A 10,414-nucleotide genomic window follows, 5' to 3' on the forward strand; every position below is an offset into this window, starting at 1 on the left:
AAACTTTTACTTATATAATTAATCATTCTGTATGTATATACATTTTTAACCATTCCAGATGAAGATTGGGTATGTTTCCCCAGTTGGAACACGGCTATATTCCCCCACGCGGATCTATTGCGGATTGAGAATCACTTTACGGATTTTTTAAACCGTAGATATGAGAGTCGGTTTCCTTGACAAGTTTCTCTTTAACTTTTTTATAACGCATTTTCTCAAAGTTTGACCGTCAACTCGCCTGATGGGAAGCCACAATGTGGTCGAAGATGTAGCACTTTGACCCTGAACGACCTGGGATATAAGTCTAGGGAAATAAGGAAGCCGGCAGATAATTCAATACGCTTGGTATGCCTCTCAAGAAATTCCACAATGTAATGGTAGTATTCGTTTGTGAGCAGGTACGGTGTTAAAGATCGTCACATTACTTACATACCGGGCTATTATTGTAAATTTATATAAGCTACAGCTAAATACTTTTGATATCAAATATTCTTTTAAGACGGAGATATTTTTTTCTATAAATGTCTTCAGTATTTAATAGAACAGTTGGTAATACCGAAATACGAGTAAACACAAATTTGACAAGCACTGAACAAGCACTGCTGGTGTAGTGGTATCATGCAAGATTCCCATTCTTGCGACCCGGGTTCGATTCCCGGGCAGTGCATGCATACTTTTTTGGCGCTAATTTAATGTTTATATCATCAAAATTGAATTAAACTATCTCTCAAACTTGAAGTAAGTTTGTAAAAACTATGTAAGGCGGTCCGCTTACATTGTTTGTACAAACTTACTTAAGTTTATGGGGGGTCACTGAATACGGGAGGTCTATGCCCAGTAGTGGGTGTTTATAAGTCAATGTGATGATGATGATGAAATATTATAATCATTACCATGGTCATCGTATATTATTCATGTTATATCATATTCACTGAACGTATAATACTCATGTGTCATCTGTGTGCAGGTAGTAACAACTATTAACATGTGGTTTAAATTTTAATATGTCACCTTGCAAGCGTAGATAATATATTAATGTTATAAATTATCCCACATCAAAGTGGCGTCGTGTATGAGTGATAAATTACTTTGGACCGTACGTCTGACTACAGTCAAACTATACCAACACGGACATCAAGATATTTATATATAAACACTACGTGTTTTAATATACAGGCTGAAACAAGAGTGATGAAATAGCTGATAAAAGAAATGTAAATTAAGAGGGATATAGATAGTAAGAAAATAAATAAGATTCAAGAAGAAATAAATAGTTAAAGAAATAATAAATATAATAAATGTAAAGTTGTAAATCTCTGGAGGAAGGCGAAGGAAGTGAGACGATGTATAGAAAGAAAGTATGAAAGATATAATGAAAGAAATTAGAGGAAAAATAAAAGACATTGTGAAGGACTAAAGATGATAATGGTAATTAAAAAACAAGAAAAAATATGTAAATAAAGACAGCGGAAGAGGTCCTTATTTACATGATAGGAGTTGAACGGAATCATAAAAAATACTGGTTAATTAATTACGCTTGAAAAACATTTAAAAATTTAAATATATAGCTCATTGTCAATTAATTCATGTCTCGTTACAGAGTAGTTACAAAAATAATAAATAAAGTAATGATAATGTATAAAGAAAAAAGCGTTTCCAAATTCAAATTACTACATATTAAAATTTATTATTATTATCTATCTCTGCAGATTTATTACTGCTAGAATTAAAGGGTATGTCCCATGCTAATAGAAAAAAAATTAATATGTTATATTTCAGATTGATCACTTTATAAAAGATGATTGGAAATAAGTCTATTTTTTTTGCTGTTAGATCAGCGAGTATTTCCCGTACTTACATGTCGTGTCTAGACACTCTGTCATTAATCTTCCTTCCAATAGGACCAGTTGAAAGCGGCCTGCATCTAGAATCTTCTATGGAACTTAAAACGCTGTCAGTCTATCTTAAAGATGTACGTCCTGCGATGCGTTTGCCGGTCTCTGTTCTCACTCTAGAACTTTCGGGCCCCAACGGCTGTGTGTTCTTTGTGCTGGTGGTAACCCTATAGCCGCTTCAACTTATCAATTATTCTTCTTATGTAAAGAAATATCTTTCCATGCCTCCGTAACTATGCTTGCTACTATGCTAGCTTATTAATGAGACCTAAATCGTAAGACTACAATATATAATACATATTATGATAACCTAATGTTTTAAATCAGTGATTCTTAAAGTCGTCTATATCGACCTCTAGGGGTCTATCACAATCTGCAAGGGGTCTACGTCAGCGAAAAAAAATTTGGGGGTCCACGATAGTTGATCTCAACACATACAAAGATAGTACCTTTTTACTTACATCATTCTTTTTAATTCAAATTCAATTAATAAATGTATAAATTAAGATGTGTAAGGGGTCGTAGACCCCTTGCCATGTGTGAAAAACATGGCAAGGGGTCTACGACACAAAAATGTTTGGGGAACTCTGTTTTAAATCATCGCACCCTTAGGTGTTTCTATATACAGAAATATTGTTGTAACAGTTTTAATTATTTATCTCATTTATCAGCAAAAGGCTTTAAAGGTTATAAAACAATTAGCAATCATTCTATACAAAGTGGCCAACATGATCAAAACACTACCTATTATATTATGTACTCCATTTGTTTATTTATTCAAATAAGTACACCTGTAGTAAACATAAATCAAAATTAAATTAAAAGTTTTGTTGTAAACAATGGTTCTGTTATGTGTTATTACAGGTGAGTATTACAGAAAGATCAGACTACATTAAATAAAAGTAAACTGGTAGAAAAAATGAATGAAGAGAAGATTCATCGCACGTAAGAGGAAACATCTATCTTACGACTTTAAAAACTAAAAGAGTTCCTAATTTGAAAAGGTTTCTTCAAGGCTGCGTGTTTAAAAATATTGAATTAAAATTAAAAATCAGTTATGTATACAGTGAATTATTAAGGTTGTTCCTAAAGACTATAAAAGCCGCGAAATACATATATCGATGGCAGACAATATGTTTAATTTTAGTATGTTTATATATATATACATATATTTATATATATATATAAATATATGTATAAAGAATTTTGTAGCTCGGTCATTGACCGCTTGCAAATCAGCACGTGTATGCATCTGCGTTCGCTATATCCTGATTTCAATAACTGGTTATTTTGTGACGGAAATAAACGCTTCCGAATGCGAATAAGTTATAGTTGGCACTATTGCAATGTTTCTAAGGTGTTAACATAGACGCCATTTTGTTATATATTAATATTTTGGTAATTCATTGCACTGGTAGCAGTTGTGGACCAGCGGTAGAGGACTGAGAATTGCGATCGTAGATCGCGAGTTCGTTTCCCTCTGGGTTTGGCACCAATCGGTGTAACATAACTCCTGAAGATGCCCCGTGGAGGGGTGAAACACGTGTTTAGTGATTTGACAGTGGCAGTTGTGTAGTTCGTATTGTTTGCCGCATGCGCATTTGTCAGCGGCCTGACGGGCGGTGCACTTTGTTGCACGACTACCACTGCATGTGCGGAAGTGGCTAAATATTTGTCCTTTTCTTACATATAATCTTATAATCGACAGTTCGTGCATTAATTTCATATGATTTCCCCTGCTCAGAAAAAGGTTTCCAGAGGATGGGCAGCAGTATTAGCGTACCATAATACTGCGATCACCAACCCGTCTACGTTATGAATATTGATAATAAATATTGTAATGACAATATAGTAAAATAAGCGTTTACAATATTCGAATTACGACATATTTTTGGGCAGTTTCTCCCTGCTTTTTCGCCACAAATATAACACCTTGCGAAGCAGAATAGAGTCAAAAACAAAACAGATTAAAAAAATAAACAGATAATAAGTTGACGAATAAGAATTCTATGTTTGATAAACTTATCTTTAATCTTTTTTTATTAAAATTATTTGTAATATACATACTTCTGCAAAAAGTTTTTGGTCAATCGCATTTCTTAATAAAAAGTTTAATAATGTACTATATTTCAGGGTGATCATTTTACAGGATCGTTGAAAATAGTTGTAAAAGATTTTGCTATTAATTGCTCTCGACATTACTTGCAGTGTATTCACAGTATTAAAGCACACTTTTCACATATATAAACCAATCAACCTGTATATAGTCTAAAACATAAAATTAGACGTGCACTGCCCGGAAATTGAACCCGGGTCGCAAGAATGGGAATCTTGCATGATACCACTACACCAGCAGTGCTCGTTTGGGATTTTTAAAATATATATAGAGTAAAGAAGCGCAGTAATAATATAGTATTAAATTATATTAGATATAAAATAATAAAAAAACAAACAGGCTAAAGCATCATGCTAAATTCAAATAGCACGCGTGCATAATTATGACATCAAAATTAAAATTCACATAAAACAATAATAGGAGATAGAGTGAAGTAATTTAAAATAGTAAATAGGAAAATTAAAAAAAAACTGTGAGGTACAAGGTGTCTCTCGTTTAAGGGCAAAAGTGTATGGTGACATTAAATAAATAAACAAAATAACTGTATTTAGTTGTAGACTTTCGTATTTAGAACCTGAGGGTTATTTAGCGAAATAAAATTTGATATAAACATTTTCAGACTTTGCTAAGTATTTAATAATCTGCATGTAAAAATTATTAGCCACCGCAAAATATTTGTCAAAGCCTATTACATTTTATTAGAATATTTGAAGATGACTATTTGATATAATATGAGGTGTTGGAGCCTAAATAGTGGCACGTACGATCGTAAATGCTTGACCCCGAAATATGTTATTAACTAAGTCACAAATTCACTAAATAGTATATTACTTAAAAATAAAAATCCTGTTTCTCCTGTTTCTGACCTTATTTTATATCTCCTCGTGGTTTTTGAATGTACTTCTGTCTATTGATCTCTGTGTTTCCTTATTTTTTCTTTTCTCTTATGTGTGTAACCCCATGTGTGGCGTCCATACAACAAGTTAGGCAGAAGACAACCATCTAATAGGACCTTCAAGATTAGGCGGTCATCTATTCTGCGTGCTATGTAACCAAAGGTTTACATTCAGTAAACACGACCTGTTTTTACCTCTATAATTTATACGTATATACATTCTGATATAAATATCTCAAACTATCCAGCCAAAAAGATCCTTTGTGAAACGACTTGCAGTGGATTTCATTAACCTTTTCAAGATCGTTTGTCCTTCTGGTAGATGGACGGTCTCCATTTCAGGATATTAAGGCTCCAGCGGTCATCGATCCTGTGTTTTATGCTGCCCACTGTAACTTCAACTTAATAATTAGCTGTGGGCAAATATAATTTTAAAATTTAACAATTAATCTTTAAATTATTAATCTTGAAAAAGCCTGCAAACTATGACAGTAAATCCAGTTTCCCGATGCAAAGTGGCAATCTATGTTAGCACTAAGTATAAGCTAAGAGATTTAAAGTTACCCAACAGATCTCAATTGAAAAGTTTTAATTCCATTTTCGCTTGACTTCTGATGCTTTGGATATAAAACTTTGGACATTAATGAAAATTATCGCTTATTTGTTGTTCAGTTCGATATTTAATAGGTTCCATGTCAGCCTTTTTACATCTTAATGTAGATCTATTATAATCTAGTGCTATCATAAATTGTTATAATATTATAACCAGTTTTATAGTACTAAAATTTTTACTGCAGGTTCATGGCACAGTTTTCAAAAATATAGGTTAAATGTAAATGATGTTACTTAACTGTATATAATTTAAAATTATAATAATACATGTCTCCGAAATATCTTGTGATGATGAAGAGGGTTATGTTTGAAGTTGCGCCTCGTGATGGAACCAGAAATGAGCCGACCGCCGAGTAGTCCTCGTTTGGTGCTACAAATTCAACACCCCACTCATTACACTATACACCTATACGGTTATAGTTTTCCGCATGTAGACGTCTTCGTCGTAACTGGGGTATGATCCCCAGCGTAAAATTTTTTAGTCCGTGGACATTCTGTTTCCACGGGCTCAATTTCGATGAAGCTGTACAAAGCCTAGACCGGCTAGCAACACAACATCAATTACAACAAATAGACAAATAGACAGAAATTAGGTATGGGAAATTAGGTATGTAAGGTATATCGCTCATGAGTGACTGCTGTTGGAGACGAAAGATTCTTAAGTGGAAACTTCAAGCCGATAGACTCGACGTGGGTAGATTCTCCACTAGGTAGACCGTCGACATGGTTATCATCGCGGGAAGTCGTAGAATACGGGCAGCGCAAAACTGGTTTTAGTGGCTATCTCTGAAGTAGGCTTTTACCTTGCAGTGGACACATATATCTATGATAACTTTGACGCAAAACTAAAAGATTGCAATACAACAAAATCGTGATTTTTTTATATATTAATTTTTACGAAAATAAGTTTTGTCGACGAAAGTAGAAAAGACGTTACCGATGAAAACATATATATTGAGTACCTTTAGGCACTAATTACAACAATAAAAATAACAAAAACGTATTTTGTGAATCTAAATTTTTAATGACAGACACTGGAGAGTGTACAGTACAGACTTTTGATCACTTAGATACTGCTCCCGATTTGCATCCAAAAGACCACGTAACCACGTGACCTTATGTGAAAACCTTAATATACCTCCGTTCAGCTTACCGGACCTTCTCAAGAAAAAATCTGCAGTAGAATTTTTTGATGAGCTGGCCCGGCACATTGTCCTAAATCTGAAGGCATTTAACGGTCTGTAGCGCTTCGCCAGCGACTTGAAATAAAATAATGTAGCAACTAATATGTAATTGAGTATTCCAATTGTATTGTTAATATATATAAATTTTAGCTGTATTTATCCATAAGAGAAAATTGTGTTAGAAAAATTGTGAAAAATTATAAAACACTGTCGTGCCTCGCAGCTGGGAGAAGAAAGATCCGTATCAAATAGCGGCAACCCTTTCCCAACTGTCTGCGTTTAGTTTAAGCGAAAAATAAATATTGTAAAAAAAAACACTAGCGATACAAATTAGAATTAATAAAAAAAAAACCATCAACCTTCCTGTCAAGCGTAAGCATTATGGTATATGCTCCCATAGATTATTATATATGAATTTATTTTATGATGTTTTGAATTTTAATGTGGCAAGTTTCACACAGCAATTGCTTAAGTAGTTGATATAACTGGTGCTTCAATCTGGTGGAATAATTGTTGTAACCAGCCGACGCTTTCCAGAAAGATCTTTGGATTAGTTACTATGAATCTAAATTTCATCATGGTATCTTCAGAGCTTTACCATTGCATAAAAGATGATACCATGTGTCAATCAAAAACAATTAAAAGCCATGTATTTTTTTTTAATTTAATTAAAGAATAAGCCGTTCAATGCGCTGCGTTACTTTTACTCCTTTTATTAAACCCGCAACGATCGAATCGAAATATTTAAATTTATAATTAATAATTTAATTAGTATCCCTTGAGTGCCATCCGTCATAATAAATTTTAATTAGATTGATTTAGATTAAACTGATTTAATTATACATTTTCCATATTTGAATTTTGATATCATTAGAAAAACTAAAAGATGGATAATAAAGGAACAAAATAAATTAATGTTTAACTTAAATATAAAGGGCAAGAAATAAATATTATGTGCTGAAAAGGCGATGGAAATGAATAATATCCGGAAAAATAAAAAATTTAAATATTACAGTGACAATTAGAGAAGGTTTAAATGGCCTTTTGTGAATAAATACAGAATTTTATACTACATTGTGTTTAAAAGTGTTCAGTTAACTTAAATGCGTCTTATATTGTCTAACGACGTAACGACTAATATAACTTAATGTAACTTTCATACATGTGTCTAAAAGTTGCATAAGTCATTAGCGGAACAAGTTATTATAAGCTCGGCTATGTATAGCAGTAACTTAATGACAAATGAGGTGTTTGCGTTATATTCGTGTGCTAATGGCATATGTATGTTTATTATTAGATACTGACTGAACGACAAATCATTGCAGACTAGAAACTGAACAAACTATTTACGTCTCTGATTTAAAATACAAGGATATTCTTACAAAATTCATTATACTTAAAAACAATATATATATATATATATACATACATATATAATATATATTTATATATGTTTATATATATGTATATGTATATATGTGTATATATATGTGTGTGTGTATGTATATCTATGTATATACATATTGCTATTTTTTTGGGTTCAAAGGTTATATGCTAGCTTTTTTTCACTTTTTAAAATATTGTGTGATGGCAGACGTACTTTTTTAAGATTTTTTTCTTTACCGTTTGTGAATGGTATGAGGGTTGATACAAGGAGGTTTTTGGTTGATCGAAATGTGTGAAACTTAGTTTGTTGGCATGTTAACATTGTTAATATGTATACAAAATTGTAAATTGTTAAATTTCATTTAAAAAGAGCAATCCGAACCAGTGGTGGCTTACTTTTTTATATTAATTCTAATTTGTATCGCTAGTGGTTTTTTTTACAATATTTATTTTTCGCTTTAACTAAACGCAGACAGTTGGGAGAGGGTTGCCCCTATTTCATACGGATCTTTCTTCTCCCAGCTGCGAGGTACGACAGCGTTTTATAATTTTTTACAATTTTTCTGTTTATAATGTTAAAGTAATCGACAATTCAAAAGTGCAAGTAAATGTCTACTTGTAAAAACATATTTTGAATTTGAATATATTTTTTCTTTTTTTAAGTGTTCTGGCAATAAACAACGTGGTACTATCAGTACCTACATTTAAAGTTAAGCAGTGATACTAAATTTGGTTTTGCGGAAGATATTTTAGACGGCATTAAGCCGGGTCAAAGCAACGCTACTATAAATTTAAGTTTAAAGCCATCGGGGTTACTTAAGACGAAGTTTGAAATTTATGAAAGGAAAATATTCAGTATAATAAATACAATAAAAATTTACAATTTACTTACCGTTTGGTTTTATTTATTAAAACATTATAAAAGAAAAAAATATATTTGAATAACTGCACCACATACACATTATTTTGCAACTATTTTCGGGTCACTTTATTAAAAGCCAATTTTGCTTCTCTATTTCTAATGGAGTATTCTCCTTGAGTCTAAGCTAGAATCCTTGAGAGAACCGATTCTTCCGGATCCTATATTAAAGCACACTAAGTATAGTGAGCAGTGATGCCTCCGGAGTCTAAATTATAGCTTCAGCAATGATCATTCGATATCCCTAGATTGCGTTTGATGTGTTTGAAGTTGTGTTGCTAGCCGATTGAGCCTTTGTACAGCTTCATCTAAATTGACTCCGCAGAAACAGGAGGTCCGTGAACTAAACATTTATGTTGGGTGATAATACCTAAGTTACATCCAAGATGTAGGCACAAAGAGGTTCTATACAAGTGTGGTTGTATAGAGTAGTGAATGAGGTGTAGTGTTAGTTATGAGAAGCGAGGAATATTCGGCGGTCGGGAGCGAAACAGGCCTATCCTGATCGCCTTCGCTTGGACTCTGACATTCATTAAATAAATACTCATGACACAGCATGAGTATATATTTGATGAATGTCCGGTGTATCGTGCCCAACGATGGCTCGATGTGAGGCGAATGTCCTGGCGTCGATATGGGGAACGGAATATATTTAAATTCCACTTTAAGGGCAGCGAGAAATGTCCATAGAGTTGTCAACTTTCTCGGACGGGTCGGATGTTTACACAATCTTCCAGACAGCTTACTCACCAAACAGAAGTCAATGAAATATATGCTCTCTCACTTAGCTTGCGTATTGCTCTTCAGTAAGTTAAAAGATTCTCGTGTGGCGACCACGAGCTAGTAGACGTGGAGTTAGTAGGTCATTATGTGAACTAACGTCATAGCCAAGATCCCGGGAAGTCACTGGATACAGGCAACGGAAGACTAGCCATCGTAGCAATCTTTGTGGAAAGCGTATACCTTACCGTAGGTGTCATCGGCTCTGTTTGGCACTAATCGGTTTAACATAACTCCTGAAGATGCCCCGTGGAGGGGTGAAACACGTGTTGAGTGATTTAACGGTGGCAGTTGTGTAATTCGCATTATTTGCCGCATACGCATTTATCAGCGGGCTGGCAGGCGATGCACTTTGTTGCACGACTACCACTGCATGTGCGGAAGTGGCTAAATATCGGTCCTTTTCTTACTTAGGATGGACTTCCGCAAGGTAACGCCTGATTCCATTAAATATGTCTATCGGCTGACATGATAATGATAATATACTTTTATCGAGCCTCGTGTTATGTTATCTAATAATTTGTATCAAACAATAAATCTATGAGTCATCGTCATTACTCCTTGCTGTATATCTGAAAAAAATCCGTATAAGCTCGAGATAAAAATGGCAAAGTGTTGTGCCAGAGG

At 33.6% G+C, this 10,414-nt stretch overlaps 2 non-coding genes across 2 annotated transcripts; one reads left to right on the forward strand and one right to left on the reverse strand.

The window, feature by feature from the left end:
- Nucleotides 1-596: 596 nt before the first annotated feature.
- Nucleotides 597-667, forward strand: TRNAG-CCC (transfer RNA glycine (anticodon CCC)). The gene has a single exon. It is a non-coding gene; the product is annotated as a tRNA-Gly (tRNA).
- Nucleotides 668-4,183: 3,516 nt separating this feature from the next.
- On the reverse strand, nt 4,184-4,254 carry TRNAG-CCC (transfer RNA glycine (anticodon CCC)). Its single transcript has one exon. It is a non-coding gene; the product is annotated as a tRNA-Gly (tRNA).
- Between the last annotated feature and the right edge of the window lie 6,160 nt (nt 4,255-10,414).

The sequence above is a fragment of the Battus philenor genome, unplaced genomic scaffold (assembly GCF_028537555.1).
Source record: "Battus philenor isolate CCGP_79_NKW_IND1 unplaced genomic scaffold, ilBatPhil1.0.hap1 SCAF_15, whole genome shotgun sequence".
NCBI lineage: Eukaryota > Metazoa > Arthropoda > Insecta > Lepidoptera > Papilionidae > Battus > Battus philenor.